Genomic DNA, 19430 nt, shown 5'->3' with positions numbered 1-19430 from the left:
CTCCCTTTTGGGACCTGCCCCTAGCGGATTTTCGATGTATTGCAGTTTTTCGCACTTCCGGGTAGGCTTCATTTTTCAGATTAGAATGTTGCCGCTTGGTCAAAACTCTATGTCGGGGCTTTTGTATTCCTTTGTAGGCTACATACATGTTACACATTTTGGCGTAGTCCTACTCATTTTTCATTATTAATATTCTAACATTTTATCAATATTGCAAAGTCACCAAAACTGACTCGTGTCATAAAAAAAAAAATGTTGTGACCAAAAATGTGGAAAATACATCTAGCCTAAATTCTAGTTCATGACATTCGTTTAACTATAAGCAACCCAATCTGTAATATTATTTCATTTGTATAATGAGCTTGTCTTTGTTTTAAATTATATTGTATTTTTATTGTGAGTGTGATCTGCTGCACAGTCGTGTGATTAAAAGTCAGCTTGATTAACATTATTACAATGTGTTCCTATTTAACACAGATGTTCTTATTACAGAAACTATAAGCAAAATATAAGTATAAATATATAAGTATAAATATATATTTATAAAATGTATAAGTATATTATTTTATAAATATTCCAACACATTCGAGGACCTTATATATGGTCCTCGAATGTGTTGGAATATTTCACCAGTATCAGCCTTTTCACAGTTTGTATCACTCCGCTTGTCTGTGTTTGCGCAACTTGCATCATTAAGCCAGTAAGTGGCGACAATTGACTGTCTTTATGAATGAACAATTGAACTTTAATTGAACTGATCAGTCCAAAAACATTGATTAACTCAAGAAAGAAACAAGTTGCTGAAACCAGTCTTTAATGCTAATATAAACTGCTCATTTGCCTCTGGACGCAAAAAGATTGCACTGGTGTTTGATTGAAATGTAACATCTATGCAAAATAATCTTTGAAAGATTTCTCATTTAAGGCCATTCCTGTTTGGAATATGTGATTGTGTATTATCAACAATAAGCAGAAACATTCTGCATTTCCATTTTATAGTGTGTATCATTCATTTCAACATTTATCCTCATTCTCATGTTTAAAGGTGAACTAAGTAACTTTTTTACCTTAACTGAACAGCTTCGGAGTCATTGGAATGGTTATATTACTTATTTCGGATTGAATGGTGGTCGTTTCGCACCCCCCTGGTGCCCGTGAGCGGAAAATCTGCACTTGCAACTTTGAGCCGGCGGGTCGCCGGCCGCCGCGTCAGGAAGTATCGCGTGATATCAGGTCTCGCGATGTAAACAATTGCTTTACGGCCAAAAGAAATCTGCTAAAATGCTGTCATTATTGCGCTCCCTCACGCTGTTCGAACCCGAATGAAGAAGACGTTTTAAAGAATGTCCCATCTGCTTTGATGTCGTTGATCTACTAGCCTCTGGTGTCTGAGAATCGCCAACGAGTTTTTACAACAGTGTTGTCAAATATCTATTCCGAAGCTGTGGGGGGAGCTCTAGAGAGAAACCTGCGAGCAAAAAGCGAGAATACAGCGAAGAAATCCCGAAACTACTGAGCCCTGCTTTAAGAATCTGTTTTCTGCTTGACAAGTAATTCATGCTACTGCCCACTGACATGCTTTTAAAGCTATTGTCATCCAATTTTTTTGGCCTTCAAACACCTTTAAATGCACATGTAGGTCCGAGAAATCCAAATTTTCTCGGGGGAGCATGCCCCCGAACCCCCCTAACTACCTCACATTTTAATGTGCATGTCTGTGTGGTAATGTGGGCTGGTGTGGCTACATTCACAGGGTTGCATTTATGAACCAGTCTGCCCCCTGTATATAAGCCTACAATATACATTATTCTCTGTGTCGAATCATGTTATCTTGTTAACCACCCCCAGCCCCTGATGTTTTGGGCTCAGCCCCTGATGTTTTTAGAACCTAGAAACGCCCCTAGTTACATGACTTGGAGGGATTCTTGAGGTACAGCAGTGCCGAGATGAGCTTATCGCACTGCTCTTGTAATTTAAGGCAAAACATGTTTGCCTTTCATGGCACCTATGATGTCATAAATGCTTTTTAGGTAGGCAGCTTACAGAGCCTCACTGTACCGTCTTTAATTCTTCACTATATTTGTTCTTCATTATGCATTGCTTGAAATTGTCATTTGTCATGTTCCATGTTGCACAGCAGCTCTGGAACAACTAGTTTTTGTGAAGAAGCAAGAAGAATGACATGAATGTGAATTGACCATCGTGTTGAATGACTTTGCCAGTTTAACTTACACCAAATAGCATTTGAACCACAGAACCATTTAGAGACAATCCATTTTACAGCCACCAACGTCTGTTTGACTGTGAAACACTCTAATTTTATTGTGTTTTCAAACATTTGGCACCAGCCCTTGCCTGGAGGCGTTCAGAATGATCGATGTCTCCTAAGTGTTTTTTTCTTTTTCTTTTTTTTCTCCAGCACATTAAACAGAGCAAGATTATCAGAGTTATAGGTGAAGCTCTCGGCGAGGAGATTAAAGTCTCTCGTAATTAGTTTCATCTTAAACTCGTGCATATTTTCCGGCGTGCACTGGTTTTGATGTATTGACTCTCCGGGCCACTAGGCAGAGTGGGGAAAAGCATTCTCGTCTTAATGAAATGTTTAGCATTTTCCATCTTGCTACTCTCCTAGTGTGCTGTAATGACCCCGGAGTCTGATCTCAGCGGGGACATGCCGGTGTGCAACGAGCTCCTTTGTTTTGGCTGATTATTTGGCCCTGTATTCTTCAACTTCCTGTTGAAAGTAAGGACATGCTGTAAAGACACCTGAAAATAACCAGAACTGACAGAATGAAAGAATGTATGTATGAGCAGAACATCCATCCTCTCTGTCAATCTTTCCATTCATACATCGTTCATTGGTTTGTCCATCCATATCCATCCATCTATTCATCCATCCGACTCTCTTGTGATTGAAGAGTTTAAAGAGACAGTCTTGGACACCCAACAATGAAAATTATGTATCTTTTACTCATCCTCACATTGTTTCAAACCCATAAAACTTAATGATTTCTGTCCCTCCATTGAAAGTCCATTAACGCAATAACATTGATGCATCTGTAACAGGTGTAGGAAAGTAAGAGTGTAAACCTCACTTCCCAGGCCCAAAAGAGGTGCACCAGAGACTGATGCTAGAGGCTGCGGTCATTAGCGTCCTTGTTAGCATGGTTGCCTCCCACGCCAGACACCCTGGTTCGAATCCAGCTCGGAGCGAACCGAGTAGGCCCAGTTACACTTCAAAAAGTTCATAAAGTCATTGTAACATTAATCCATACGCTGAAACATATATGGTATAGGATTTACTTACAATTGTCACTTATATTTCTAGTAAATTACACAAAGAAATACAAAGAAAAGACAAGTAGGCTAACACATTAAATTGGATGTGTAAAACATACTCTAACAATCATTGTTTTGTTTACAATTTCGAAAGATAATTTTTACAGTGAAGGAATTGAGGGTTTAATCTAAGTCTTCTGAAAAGACATCAACACATCGATAGACCTCAACAAATATGGTAAATGAAAACTCAAACATTGGATGAACAAACCTAAAAAGATGTCTTCTGCTAGCCTGACGTCGTCATACTCAGATTCTAGTTAGAATATGAGTCTGATACTGCTCCATTGGGCTGTGATTATGGGGCGTGTTTCAACCGAACCACACTGTAAATGATTTCTGTTGTTTTCACAGCATTTTACTGTTTTTCTCAACAGTTTATTGCTGTATAACCTATGTACAGTATGTTACTGTAGATTTGGTTACTTTCACAGTATTATTTTGTATTTTCAACAGTTATGTACTGTGCACACAGTTGACAGTATGTTACTGTAGATTTTCAATGCATTCTGGGAAATTATTAGTAACTGTAAATCTAAATACAGCAGTGCAAACTGACCGCGAAAAACACCACACACAATTCCACAAGTAAAATTGCTAGCCTACTAACGTTATCCTTACATAAAACATTTTCAGGACTGGATGACCATTAACAGTCTTCATTTCTGTCAGTGGGGGGTGCACGAGAGCGTATTTGAATGAGTTTTTCTGTTGTGTCAGTGCATCGATAGAGCTGTCGTTTCTGCCGACCTGGAACTTCGTCATATGGTAAGTAATAAATCTTAATATTTGTATGCATGGATTCTGGCTAACTTTAAAATGATTTAGAGAGTATGACCAGGATTTAGATATTTAATTTAATTTATTCTCAACATTTTACTATAAGCTGTGTACAATATGATAGGCTACTCTAGGTTTCAATGTAGTTTGGGACATTGGTGTTACTGTAAATTTAAATACAGTTGTACGAAATGACCGCGAAAAATAACCACAAGCTGCCGTTTTATGAATAGCTCTTCAGTTCCCTGAGTAACGTTAACGTTGAGAGCGCAGGCCTTTGCATCACGTTGCTGTGACTGTCGGCGAAGTTTTCGCCATAAATATATGGTTAGTGTTGAATCTTTATATATTTTTTTTATGCAAACTAAATAGTAGCAGGTTAATGTTAGTTTAGAAGAACTGCCCGCGGCTTATGTTCTATAACGCCTGTAACGCGGATTTCCTTCATGTTGATAGCTAGCCTACTTGATTTATAAATTAAATTTTATAAACATAGATTGCATATAGCCTCTTATAAGGTCAGAATGGTCTAATAATTGTGTTATTTACCATTTTAAGTCGGTGGAAGCGCCTGCGCGTTCATTATTTTATATATCATACGGTTGGGAATTGAAAATCGATCAATGTATCCTGAAATCGGATACCCAAGGTTAGGATTAGGATTCTTGTTATGAAATTTAATTTTCGATTCCTCTTATTGATTTATTCGCGCTTATTTTTGTCTAAATCAGAATTTTCTTTTACACGTCTGTGAGGACCTGACATGGCGACCTGCCAGGACCTTGTGCAGTTACCTCAGTCTATGTTAATTCATGCACTTTTGTTACAAATTGATTTCTATTACCTAGTAACACCAATGGCTTTTTATTTTGCACAAGTGATGGTTTAGTTTAGAGCTTATCCCCTATTGTGATGTGACTTATTACAGATGATGCTACATATTGTGATCACTCTTGATTCAGTTGGAAAATATATATATATATTTTGTGTTTACAGGTTTCTTGTCAGGATAAATCCTGAAAATTCGAAATGAACATCACAGTTCCAGGTGAGCAGAAAGAGTGGGAAGGTTGTTCGGAGGAAGACCATGGCCTTGAATCCACACGTTGCATCTTACATCAGGAACTTTGCAGAATATGATTGGAAAAATCATTAAGGTAAGAGTAATATTAGGGATGTGCAGCGGAGCCCATATCTGTAGAAATGATTTGTGTCTGAATCTGTATTTAGAAAAATCTAAAAAGGGTGGAAATTACTTTTTGCCTTCTCAATATTTATTACTTTAGCTTCTGATACAGGACATGTTCATTCTCTTTTATAGAGTATTCGTTCGTTACCACAGAAAACCGCTTGCGTGTCCATGTTGAACGTGTTTCTTATATGTAAAAACTAAAGTAGCCTACAGTACCTAAGCTATTTTCTGTGAATGTGCGAGACTTCCGGTTCATTACCCGCTATATGGAAATAACGAGATGAATAACAAAGTGCTGTAAATAATAAAAATATTTGTGCTACAAACTAGTGTTTACAATTACAATTATGACAAATTCAAATATCAAGAAGCATAACAAGCTTTATTGTACAGCTAGAAATAACTGTAAGCGGATGACACCGGAAGCCAGACACATTTCATTTATAAATGGCTGTGCCCACTCTTCCAGGTGAGGAGGGTAGTCTTCCTCCTCACTCTTCCTCCGCACTCTTCCTCCTCACTCTTCCGTGAAAAATAAGGTGGATACCATAGGGGAAAAAAAATTTCTCCTAAAAAGGTGTTGATAATGTGAGTTAGTTTATTTATTATTATTTGTATGTTTTGCCTCTGATTGATTTGTGCTTATCATTCCTTGCAGGATTATCAGAAATGCTGTCGCTCCTCTTCCACTTGACACCATCACTACCCTCCTCACCTGGCCTTCATCCTCACCTGTCTTGCTTTCTTTCTAAGTTTCTTTTTTACCTGTTCAGGATCATTTTTGCATGAATTGAAATACATGAATTGTTCACTGATCTTAATTCTTAAATGTATATTGTTCATTAGTCTTCTTTTAAAACAGATTTTATTGTTGTATTATATTACATTATTTTTACTAATGTATTGTTTAAAAATACACAATAAACTTTGTTGTGCAGTTAAATCTTCAATTGTTATTTTTTCTATTTCCCATTAACAGTTAAAATAATATTCCTATTCTACAGGTTACACAGTAGCACTATAAAAGTAATAAAATAACATTTCATAACTGTATAATACTATACAGTATTATAAAAAATCAGCGGTGTAATACTGTGTTTTAACGTGGTAAAAAATTACAGTAAAATAATGTATTTAATTTTACAGTATGCTTAACAGTACTGTATTTAGTGTTACAGTAATTTTACTGTTGAATGAAATACAGCAACTACTCGATAATTGTTGCCAGTAAGTTACTGTTAATTTGACAATACATTTTTTACAGTGCAGGAAAGAAAATGCCTCTGCACTCAATTGGATAGACCTACAACCAATCAGAGCAACGGAGTAAGTGACTCAAATGCACGCACACTGGAAGAAGTAGAAGAAGAAGATGAGTGTAAACGATCTTTGCTGGTGTTGTAAAAAGTACTTACCAACACGATCATAATTTTTCAGAGAAATAGTAAAGGTGAATGGATATACGTACAAGTTCTCCGTTAAGGATTAGAACTCGACAGCAAACAAATCTTATCGCAACCATAGACATAATAGAGAGTTGACGCCGCATCGACCGCTACTGCCTACTGGCGCTGACGAGCCGTGGGGCTGCCATCTTGGACCGGTCACCCGCTCCACTCAGTGCAATCTGTTTGGCAGGTGCAATGAGCTATCAGCGCATTTAATTAATTATACCGAACTGATTTTTTTTTTTTTTTTTTTTTTTTTTTTTTTTTTGCTGCAGAGGTCATACATGTAGCTATGATACAGGACACATGGTTCAGCATATTTGAATATTCATAGTGGGCTTAACAGTAATAGAATATTCTGATATAAAGTGACCAGACGTCCGAGATCAAGACTGGGAACATAATCCCCAAAAAGGGGTTAAAAACGGGGACATTTCCAGTTTGACTATCAATCTGATTGAAAAACCTAATGTTGTGTCTTCAAAAACAAAACGGGGACAGAGGTAGTTTTTCTCTGTATTTAGCCAGGGACAGGCAACCAAAAACGGGGACTGTCCCCTGAAACCGGGGACATCTGTTCACCCTATGATATGTGATGTAGGCTATGATAGGTATTTTGCAAATCACACACTATAAATATGATAGAGAAGCAGAAACAGATAGTGGCAGTAAAGTCAGATATTTTAACCCTTCAAGGTCTAAGAGGTTTTAAGTCCGCCAGGCACTATGTTAATATTTCGGCTTTTGGAAGGGTCAATTTTAATAGCAGAGTGAAGAGAGTCATATTTCTGGATTCTATAGACTCTCAGCTATAAGGTGGATGCATTGACAATACACTTCTTGAGACACTTGTATGGGTTCGGATGTGATATATTACCAAGAAATACAAAAAACGGAAGTTCAAATTTTAGTTTTTTATTATATAAAAATAGTAAACCATAATGAATAAGGGATTTTACATCAAATATTGATTCCTCAAAGGGTTTAGAACACCTGTAAAAAATTGGGTGAAAAAATATAAAGAAACAAAATAAATATTTACATTTCTGTGACTGTAGTCACCATACGTTTTTTTGGGAAAAACACAGAATATTAGGTTAGGTATACTTTATTGTTCCAATGGGACATTTGTTTTGGGCTCACGAATACAGCCACTGCATCGCCAAACATATAAAACAAACACATTACATAATAACAGAGAAGAAAGATACACATTTACAATCAAGTAATTGGCCTCACGCCTCACGCCTCACGCTACTGTATACACTGGAAAGTAATTGGCATCACACCACTCTATACACTGGAAAGTAATTGGCATCACGCCACTCTGTACACTGGAAAGTAATTGGCATCACGCCACTCTTTACACTGGAAAGTAATTGGCATCACGCCACTCTATACACTGGAAAGTAATTGGCATCACGCCACTCTATACACTGGAAAGTAATTGGCATCACGCCACTCTGTACACTGGAAAGTAATTGGCATCACGCCACTCTATACACTGGAAAGTAATTGGCATCACACCACTCTATACACTGGAAAGTAATTGGCATCACGCCACTCTGTACATAATTGCACTGTGCACTGTATTTGCACATCATTATTCTTACATGTTGTGCCACAGGTGAAAGCAGTTACGCTCTGGCTGTAGGCAGAGTGGCACATCACACTCATTACATTTCCATGAAGTGTCCTTTCTTGGGACCCCATCTGCCTTACATTTCTCACACCTCAGCCTTGCAATTGGTTTTGAGATTGGCACAGGTGTATGTCCAGTTCTCCTCTGTACAGGCACGGCCCCGACTGTGACACCACACAGCTCAGCCACAAGCTGCTCCACATAGGCCCTGTGGGTGATGAGCTGGGTGGCTGGTGTGTTCCTCAGCTTTTGTATTTCTTTGAACATTATAAAGCCATTGGTCACAGCAATGTCAATAAAATGAAAGAACATTGTTCTGTACCATCTTCTGGTTGTGTGATAAACTGAGTAGTACTGTATCAGCTGGTCTGATAAGTCCACTCCCCCAAGTACATGCTGTAATCCACAATAGGTTTTGGTACTTGAATGATTGTTGTCTCCCAGGATCCATCCCTATTTTTCTGCTTCCTCTTGACAGTGTCCCCATCATAAGCAACATGGACACTGCTGCACATTGCCACCTCCCTGTTGTCCATCCACTTGGTGAAGACAAGGTTATCTTCTCTTATCCACCTGAGAGATCCTCTGGGGGATTTCTTGGTCAGTTTATTTATTTTTGTTTTTGGAGCCTCCTTCCTCCCTTCACGAATGGTACCACAGGCTCCAAATTTGAGGGACAGCAGGTACCTGAAGAGTTTTGGGCTGGTGTAAAAGTTGTCACAGTAGAGGTGATAACCACTGCCTAGGAAAGATGGCCTCATCAATTTCACCACAGAGTCAAATGAAAGCCCTAGCCCAGAGGCCAACCTGCTTTTACCTGTGTATATGTTGAAGTCACAGGTATAGCCATTGCTGGAGTCTGCCAGCACAAACAGCTTTATCCCCCACTTGGTGGGTTTGGCTTTCATGTACTGGGTCATCCCAGTTCTTGCCTTGGTGGCCACCATCCTCTCATCAATGGAAATCTGCATCCTGGGATGGTAGGCAGACTGACAGGCGGCCTTTATCTCAGTCATCAGTGGCTTCATACAAAAGAGTGTGTCATACTCATCTGGCTGAGTCTGCTTCTTTCTGTCATTGAATACATCTTCCTCTGGGTCACTCATATGGATATTCCAAGATATGGTACGGTACCTATCCCGTGTCATGACTGTGTTTGGAAAATTCACAGAAAACATATGTTTTCTCTTCCAATAGTCATTTACTGCTGGCAGCTTTAGAACTCCCATGTACAAAACTAATCCAATGAATTGGAACATCTCTGCAGGGTTGATGGTGGTCCACTTGTACTTTTTCCCGGCAGCAATGTTTCTCTCTGCCAGCTTGTTTGTGTTGGCACACAATGTCCTGATTGAATCAGCACTAAAAAAGTGCTTGAAAAGGCAGAGGGGGCTTTGCTCTACAGACGTGTCCAATTGCACTCCAGGTTCCAGTCTGGGGCAAAACCTTTGTGGAATGGGAGCCACATCAGGATCCTTTTCTGTCTTCCATCCTTGTTCTGGCTGGTCTGGTGGTGCTGGACATCTGACAGGTGAAAGTGACTGGCTGCGTCCTACTGGGGAGCCAAACTGACTCTGTGACACAGAGGGCCTCCTTCCTCTATGACGTAACCTCAAGGTAGGGGTCGCAAACCGTCCTCTTGGTGGCTCTGTGGCAGTGCTGGAGGAGCCGGGTCGAGGAGGAGAAATGGATCTGTGGGCTGCAGGAGGAGACCGGGATCTGTGGGCTGCAGGAGGATAAATGGATCTGTGGGCTGCAGGAGGAGACCGGGATCTGTGGGCTGCAGGAGGATAAATGGATCTGTGGGCTGCAGGAGGATAAATGGATCTGTGGGCTGCGGGAGGATAAATGGATCTGTGGGCTGCAGGAGGAGACCGGGATCTGTGGGCTGCGGGAGGAGAAATGGATATGTGGGCTGCAGGAGGATAAATGGATCTGTGGGCTGCGGGAGGATAAATGGATCTGTGGGCTGCAGGAGGAGACCGGGATCTGTGGGCTGCGGGAGGAGAAATGGATCTGTAGGCTGCGGGAGGATAAATGGATATGTGGGCTGCGGGAGGATAAATGGATCTGTGGGCTGCAGGAGGAGAAATGGATCTGTGGGCTGCAGGAGGAGAAATGGATCTGTGGGCTGCAGGCGGAGGAATGGATCTGTGGGCTGCAGGAGGTGAAATGGATCTGTGGGCTGCAGGAGGTGAAATGGATCTGTGGGCTGCAGGAGGTGAAATGGATCTGTGGGCTGCAGGAGGTGAAATGGATCTGTGGGCTGCAGGAGGTGAAATGGATCTGTGGGCTGCAGGAGGTGAAATGGATCTGTGGGCTGCAGGCGGAGGAATGGATCTGTGGGCTGCAGGCGGAGGAATGGATCTGTGGGCTGCAGGAGGTGAACTGGATCTGTGGGCTGCAGGAGGTGAAATGGATCTGTGGGCTGCAGGAGGTGAAATGGATCTGTGGGCTGCAGGAGGTGAAATGGATCTGTGGGCTGCAGGAGGAGACCGGGATATGTGGGCTGCAGGAGGAGCAGAAGCGGTGCTGTGTAGAAAAGGGTGAGCGGTCTGGGTCCTGGGTTCAGCAGAAGATGTACTCGGCTGCTCTGGGGTTTCCTGATTTAGACTAAAACACACAGATTTTTTAATTAGTTTACATTCCCACATATCAAAAGTTGTACAGCCTTTATTACAATGTGGTAAATAAAGATTAGCTATTCATTGTCATGTGTGTATTTTTTACATCAAGTAAAGAGTCATAGAACTTCTAACTACAAAATTATTATTACTATTATCATAGTAATGATGTAAAGTATGATATTAGTATCATGTAAATTATACTACTTTATCATAGTAAAAATGATGTAAATGAGAAAATATAAGTAAATACAATGTCTAAACCAAACCCCCTCCCCATTTCAGCTTTATGTAGACAAATAGTACAGGCCTTAGATAAGGCTTACTGCACCATTATTTCTGAAAAGCTACAATAAAATTTCCCTAAAAGCATTACAATAAAATAGACAAGTAAAGTAATATACATGCGGCCTAATCTGCAATCTCATTTTAGCAATAGGCTACTGTACTACCGTTTATGTAGCAGACAAAGGCCCATGCTGTTATTTCTGACAATAAAATAATTGTACTAAAAAAAATGACACAATACATATTAGACAATATATTATCAGCAATATTGCCTTCATACTTACTCCTCAAATGGATCGATTCCGTCCAGAATTTGATCCTCTTCATCTGAATCAAATCGGTCTGGATCAGAGCCGTTATCACTCTCGTCGCTCTCAAAAAAAAATCATTGCAGTAGCTTGCTCGGCAGTGAATCTTCGTTTGGCCATGTTGATTTTCTGTCAAATCTGACCAGTACAAAAATGTCTATCTCCACAGTAATGCAAATGTATCGTGTCCAAAAACCGTATAAGATTGTGTCTGAGAAGAAGATGCGCGAAATTTATTACAAACCCCTCCCTTTTTTACATTCCTAGGACACCTGATAATGTTCTTGTTTGTTTTATATAGGTCTGTGATTGGTTCACACACCAACAGCATTATATATCATTTGATAGGGTAAAGTACCAGTTCTCTGTTTTGCGGTAAAATGCTATAGATTTGCACTCAAATACGGAAGGCTTTTTTTATTTTATTTTTTATTTTTTTATTAAATGCTTGTAGAAGATCGGAAGGCTTATCATTCGCGGAAGTCAACACAGTCTACTCATTATTACGCAGACGAATGTCAGCTTTTTCATAGAAAAAAAAGTAAGTTAATACCTTAATCCATTCCGAAGCTATTAATAGATATGTCAGGTGTGCGCACTTTGACGCTCTAGAGCGTCAGTCGACTTTGAAGGGTTAATAAGTTGAAGAAACAATATATTATTATATTATCATTACTTTTCTTAGGGTGAATTACATGTGAATAATACACAGTGTCGGGCAAGCTACTTGGAAATTGTAGTGAGCTAAGCTATCAGTTACTCTGCCATGAATAAAGCTTCACTACACAAAAGCTACCACCCAGTCAAATAGGCTAGTTCACTACATAGGAAGCTACTTTAAGTTGCACTAATTTCACATGACAAGAAAAGTGTTGCTTGTGTGGCCAAGCTACTTGATAAATAAAGGAGTTAAGCTACTGAAAAGTTATTTGATTCAGGAAATAGTGAAGCTACCACCAAAATACTAAGTTACTAGCTAAGCTACAAGTAGCGACTGCCCAACACTGATAAAATGTTTTATTTCTACAATAGCATTCTTGTGTCAGTTGTAATCTAAGTCAGTGTTATGGAATATGACTTATCAAGTCTCAGTTCACAGCCGAGTGAAAACTGGCCAATGCAGTAAACACAGCCTAGCTAGCTGGTTACAATTTCAGTACAGTAATATGAAAGATCCTTGCTCCTTCTCAACTCTCTGGTAATATTCTATTCACAAAATACAACCAATAGTACGGTAATGTTAATTCTTCCTTGTGAAAAGTAATCCCCTGCCCTGTTTGCGATGGTCCGCCGATTTAAGCAGGAATATGCTGCTTGTTTCTTCTGTTGCTACAACTGGGAGTATGACCGGTTCAAGATGGCGGCCACATTTCTTGCGCCCAGCGGCCAATAGGGCGTCTACTGTCTATTATGTCTATGATCGCAACCCAAGCGCTCTTTGGTGAAGTGACGTGGATGATTACGTTACTGTTGATCATCTGTCCATCATCGTATAAAGCCCACCCTGACAATGTGATTGGTCCAAACAGCTCTGGTTCGAGTTGCTCCACAACGGATCAAGTCCAGACTGAACTTCCCGACCTTAAATGTTGTGGGCGGGGCTTAGTTCGGCTGGCATCCAGGCTAGTCTTCTGCTTGAATCAACAATTTAATGGCAAAGCAGTCTGTGCTTTTCCTTTGCATTTTAATGTCTAAAATGATGGCCCTCCAATCTGAACTTGAAATCACATTGTGGACATTTTCAGTCATTAAGTTCACATAAATGGTCATATTGGCTTCACAGACTTTTTGTATTTTGTACGTTATTTTAAAAATATAGCTTTGTCCTTGTGTTTGTTGGATAATCAGCCAACTATTTTTTAATGATTTTCTAGAATTTCCTATTCATTTGTTGTGATTAAGTCAGCTTGCCATAATTTTGAATAGGAACCAATTTCTATTTGTAGAATAATTATTTAAAAAAAATGTATGAAGCATGCTTCAGTTTGACAACCTTGAGCTCAAGGTATATCGGAAATTAAACAGCAAAATGTTATCAACCAGGTTACCATTCTGAAGGCATAATCATATCCAAACATACTGAACTGTATTCATTTTGGCTTGAAATGGCAAGCTTTGTTAACATTTACAGAATATTTAATATCTTACAAAAGATATTTTATTTTAGTTGGGTTATTTTATATTTTGTATATTAAAAAAAAGTATTAGGTAAGACTTTACAATAAGGTCCCGTTAGTTAATGTTAGTTAAAGGGATGCTTCAGGATTTAGCATTAAGCTTTGTATTAGTAGAAAACCTGTAGTATTTTCGAATTACCATGCTTTCTACACTCATATCTCCCTGAGATGAGAGATTTATATATTTTTTTTGTCTGGAAAAAGTCCTCCGATGACGCAAAAATCGTCATTTTGCGTCATCGGAGGATTTTTTGGCCAGAGGCTAAAGACTACAGCCAGTAGGAGGGGCTGTTTTAGAGCATGTTTTCAGCCCGCCCATAGAGGGAGGGATCTCACTCACAGAATGTACACAGTATCAGCCGTCTTTCTTTGGACGCTAAGCTAGCAGGCTCTTGTTCTGTGGAGAAAGCTGAGTAGTAGGAGAAAGCTGAGTAGTAGGGGTTACCATCCTCTTTTTCCCGGACATGTCCGGCCGTCGAGATCGTCCAAAATGTCCGGGATTCGGCTTTTGGTTTCTGCAGTCGCCATTCATTGTTTACATGCACACCTTTCGTTTCAATCTAACTGAATTTATTCCGATTGGTGAATCTGAATGTAGTGTTTACATGAACGCTAAACAAGTGATCGGTCGATGTGCGTTTTAACATTGCTAAGAAAATTCCCGCTCCTCCGTGAGAGATACGAGATCGGCGCGTCTCAGTAATGATGCCAGCTGCCTTGCGCCGTTCTCCCGCGGCCCTCAGTCTCGTCCTGCTCGCCACAGTAAACATAATGAATGGCGACTGTTGAACGCAAAAGCCGAATCCCGGACATTTTGGGCGATCTCAAAATACCGGGCAAACTCGTCACGGAGTCTCACTAGTAGCCTAGCCGCCTTGCTTTCAACTGCGCTCTCTAACCGGTAGGCGTGGCTTGGGAGTGGCCTCCTAGGGCAGCGAAGCAAGTGCATTCTGGGAGTTGTTGTCTTTCATCCACATAAGCCAAAAATACATTTTCTGGCTTTTCTCAGTCTAGAAAGCTCCAAATTCAAAAATAAATGACCTATTTTAAATACACATTCATCTTTCCAGAGGTGAAGTATCCCTTTAATGCATTAATAACTAACATAGAGCAATACATTTGTTTTATTGCTTATTGTTAGTAATAAATAAACAGTATGTATTAATCTTTGTTAATGTTAGTTAATAAAATATGACGGTTAGTTCATGTTAGTCAAACTTTTTATTTTGGTAATGCATGTCTACATTTTAAATGAACATTAGCTAAGATTAATAAATGCTGTAGAAGTATTTTTATTGTAAGTTCATGTTAACTAATGTAGTTTGTGTTTGGAAAAAGGTTTTGACATGCAAGTTCTTTTAACGTTGTTTGAGAGTTTCTGGTTAATGAAGATTATTGATGCTGAAGAACTCCTTTGGCCCAGTTCCAGCACAAACACCCGGTATAATTATAAATATGAATCTGAGCAATTTAGCACCAATTACACAGAATCTGCAATCAACAAGCAGAGAGACACTCCAAACACCCGCCTCCATATCTGTCTCTATCTCTATAATTTGTCTGTTCTGAACACTGTGGTGTGTGTGATTGGCAGCTATAGCCTATGTGTCACGTTTCTGCAGCAAGTGGCAGGCCTAAGGGATAGTCAACTTCCAAAATCTGCATTTACTGCGCGTGAAGAAAATTACACTGTACAAATGAGACTCCTGATCACAAAATCATCTGGGTCAAGAATCAAACTCCCTCCACAAGATATGTGCGTGCGCCAGAGTGCGAATTACCCCACCATAATTGGGGGGTACTGCTCCTTCACTTCTTCTATGACCATCATGGTCCACTACCATATCAATCCCCACCGTGATCGCCAAGTGCAACATGTGTTGTGCAACACACATACAAGGTCTAAACATGCGACAAACTGATAATCAGTAGGCTACATAATATCTCATTGTTATTATATATCCAAAAGAGAACTGTTTTGATCAACTCCCAAAAGTTAGAAGTGCACTGAAATACCATTCTAATTACTAGTAAAAGTAATACCTTTACAAGAAACCTATTGCCTATTTCAGGGTTTTTCCTGGCTCAAAATGAGGCGGAGGTGGTAAAATCATAATAATGTGTTTTAATAATAAGATAATTAAATGTGTATAATTTTTGTAGATCATCATATAGCCTAATGTGTTTCCCACATTTTTTTGATGGTGGAATCTCTAGGGGGGTCCGGGGGCATGCCCCCCCGTAAGATTTTTTTTTACATTTTAAAGATAAATTCATTAATCTGGTGCACTTTGAGTCACCCGAATCCACTGTTAAAAATAAATAATCCACCCGCAAACCACCTATATTCTTTGATTTAGATATCTACATCTGATCATCACATTACAATTATTCAAATTCTTAGTGTTAAGCATGATTATGGTAACATATCACACTGAAGTAGGCTGATTTAAAATGAACATTTATTTAAAATAAAAGTTCTTCTTTTGGCAAAATTACATTTCCTTAATAGCCTAAACAGAGGCTTTACTCCCTTCAAGCTTAAATGGTCAATGTTTCATTACATCACTGTTTGAAAACACTCAGAATAATTTTTTTACCTTTATAAAGGGCATTTTCCCCTAATTTTATTAAATGTATAGGCCTACTCCATCTTTCATTTCAAATTCTTAAATTTGATAAATATATTCAATTAAAATAATTAGACACTAGGCTGTTACCAATAAAATTTAATAATGTACATTGAAAAATTATAACTGTATTAAATTAGATTATTTTAAATATTTTTGAATATACAAATAAGGAATGTTGAAAAGAATGATACTTTATGAAACTAGCGTTTTGTCATTCAACGTTGACACTTGCTTCAAGTTGCTTGAGAAGTTGAAGTCGTTCTCTATCTCCGTTGCTTCTAGCCACGGTGGTTAAAATGGTACGGTCCACAATAGGGGTGTCTGAAATCGCTTTACATTAAAATGTTCCTACAGTGAAAATAGGAGTTGACTTGTATTGTAACTGTAATTATATTTTTTCACAATATCGGAAAAATTATCTGACCCCCCCAAAACTGTCTGTCCCTATAGTACCCCCCAGTACCCATTATGATGTTTTGAAGATGTTTAAATGCATTAAAGCAATGCGCCAGTACTTGATGTCGTCATGATGGAGTGAGTTTGGTGTGTGTGTGTGTGTGTGTGTGTGTGTGTGTGTGTGTGTGTGTGTGTGTGTGTGTGTGTGTGTGTGTGTGTGTGTGTGTGTTAAAGGAGAACTTGGTAACTTTTTTAACTTAATAAAACTGTCTAGAAATCATTTGGATGGTTAAACATCCTGTTCTGGTGATATTGGTGACTTTCCCAGCTCCCCCCAGCGTTCCCAGGCGGAAAACCAACCTTGCAACTTGGGGACTACCGTCCCGGCAAGATAGAAATTGGAAGTCTCGTGAGAAGCGAGAACTAGAACGAGAACGAGCGCCAAACACGAATTGCTTTACGGCAATTCGACATAAACACACACGCACGTATGATGTATCACCAGATTACCCACCTCGGTAGACATAGCTCCACGCGATACAGTTGGCTTGCTCCGATCAAAACAAACGCACATGAGAAGCGGTAGAGAGGGGGAGGAGGCCGCCGCAAGTGAGTTTTTACGACCTTGTTGTGAAATATACGCCCCCCCACAGCTGTAGGGGGAGCTCGTGGGGAAAACATGCGACAACAAAAGGGAAAATCAGCGAAGAAGTGACTAGAGTTCGCTAGAGTTGCCGAGTTCTGCTTTAAAAGATTTTGGGCACATATTCAAAATGATCATAATTTTTTTTTTTTTTTTTTTTTTTTACTGAAACAAACACACACACACACACACACACACACAGTCAAACTCTTGAAGCTTTAATGATTCTTTACATAATATAATTTAATTTAGTTTAATTTAACACTTTATTTTGATGTTCCCTTTTGAACATTCTGTTGACTATAAGTAACTAAAAACTACAACTTACTCTCATTAGAGAAGCCTATTAGTAGACTGTCTAGTTAATATCTGCTAACTCTTTATTGTGATGGTCCTCCAACAGACATTCTACTGACAGTAACTTTGCAACTACATGTCAACTGATTCTTGTCTACTAATACTCTACTAACATTCTAATAACAGTTAGTAGACATGTAGGTGCAACGATACTTAGTCAACAGAATGTGTTAAAGGGACCATCAAAAATAACGCGAAACCATAAAATAAAAATATACTGCTGAATAAGAACTGCATCTACAAATATTTGTTAAACTAGATATGTTAATTGCTTTAATTGCTTTATTTGCTTTGCACCAGATCTGGAAGTGTATCTTTTTTTTTATGAATTACCTATGGTTTACTGCCATGGTTCTCAACCATTTTTATGAAGTGGAGCCCATAATTGCTAAGCTCCTGTACGTTTAAGGTGGGACTGGGTTTTCAGGAGTCGGGTTCTGAATGGTCTAATTAGTTTTTAATGTTGTTTTAGCGACTGATGGAGTTCAAGCGTATTTCAGGCAGACTACGGCTAGACAGCCAGCCATCACCCGCCACTCAGCTGATCCGTAACTTAACCCACTACCGATTAAGCAAGACATAAGTTCATCCATACACTTATTTGCCTTGGTCTGTCGCACACACATGTGCTTACACATCCTCCATCCCCAGCTCATCCTTATGCATGTGCATGATTGTTTAGTTGCTTGTGCATGGATATATATCTATCTCTATCCAGCTTATTGTTACTCATTCTTGTCCAAGCTCATTAAAATTCTAGTATTACATCCGTGTGGACTTATGTAACTGTTGCTTATAAATTTCTGGTTAATTGCCTTGGGCTTCAGGTGGTTCAAACCTCAAAGCAATGTTTGCTGTGGACAGCTCGGAAGCTCTGTATCCAGAAGCTCTGGACAGTATCAGAGCCTCTACTTTAATTTTAATCAGAGAGTGGTCCTGACTGAATTAGTTTTCCTGTCTTCATCTGACTTTCCCTCTGTCTGTCTGACAGTTAAATCTCAAATGCTCAAACTTTTAAATCTCTTTTAAACTTTAAGGCCAGACTTTTTCAGATCAAAGTTGATCTAGTTTTAAATGGCCTTTCAAATTACAATTTACTTAATTATATTTAGAAGTACAAATATTCCATAGTCTCTCCACTAATATGAGCTTATGTTGTGGTACGTAGCCATATCCTTGTGGATAGATGTCATTAAAGTTAGCGTGAAACAGAAGTTGCGATAGTCTTCTAGATAGGGGGAGGAGGTGGGAATGGGATTGAGGTTTGATATTGGTCGATCTCGACAGATTGTTATGCCCTCAAGTTGTTTTGTTTTTTTTGGTGGGCAGCACGGTGGCTCAGTGGGTAGAACTATAGCATTACAGCAAGAAGGTCATCGGTTTGAGTCCCAGCTCAGCCAGGAGGCCTTTCTGAGTGGAGTTTGCATGTTCTTCCCTGTGTCTGCATGGGTTTCCTCCGGGTTATACTGTTTCCCCCACAATCCAAAGACATGCAGGTAAGTTGAATTGGAGAGTAAAAATTGCAGGTTGAGAGTCCCTGTGATGGACTGGATGCTTTTACACACCACACGATGGCGCCATGAACCAACTAGAACATTTTATG

The sequence above is a fragment of the Leuciscus leuciscus genome, assembly GCF_965113295.1.
Source record: "Leuciscus leuciscus genome assembly, chromosome: 2".
Lineage (NCBI taxonomy): Eukaryota > Metazoa > Chordata > Actinopteri > Cypriniformes > Leuciscidae > Leuciscus > Leuciscus leuciscus.
The sequence above is the reverse complement of the archived record's forward strand: the minus strand, read 5'-3'. Positions refer to the sequence as shown.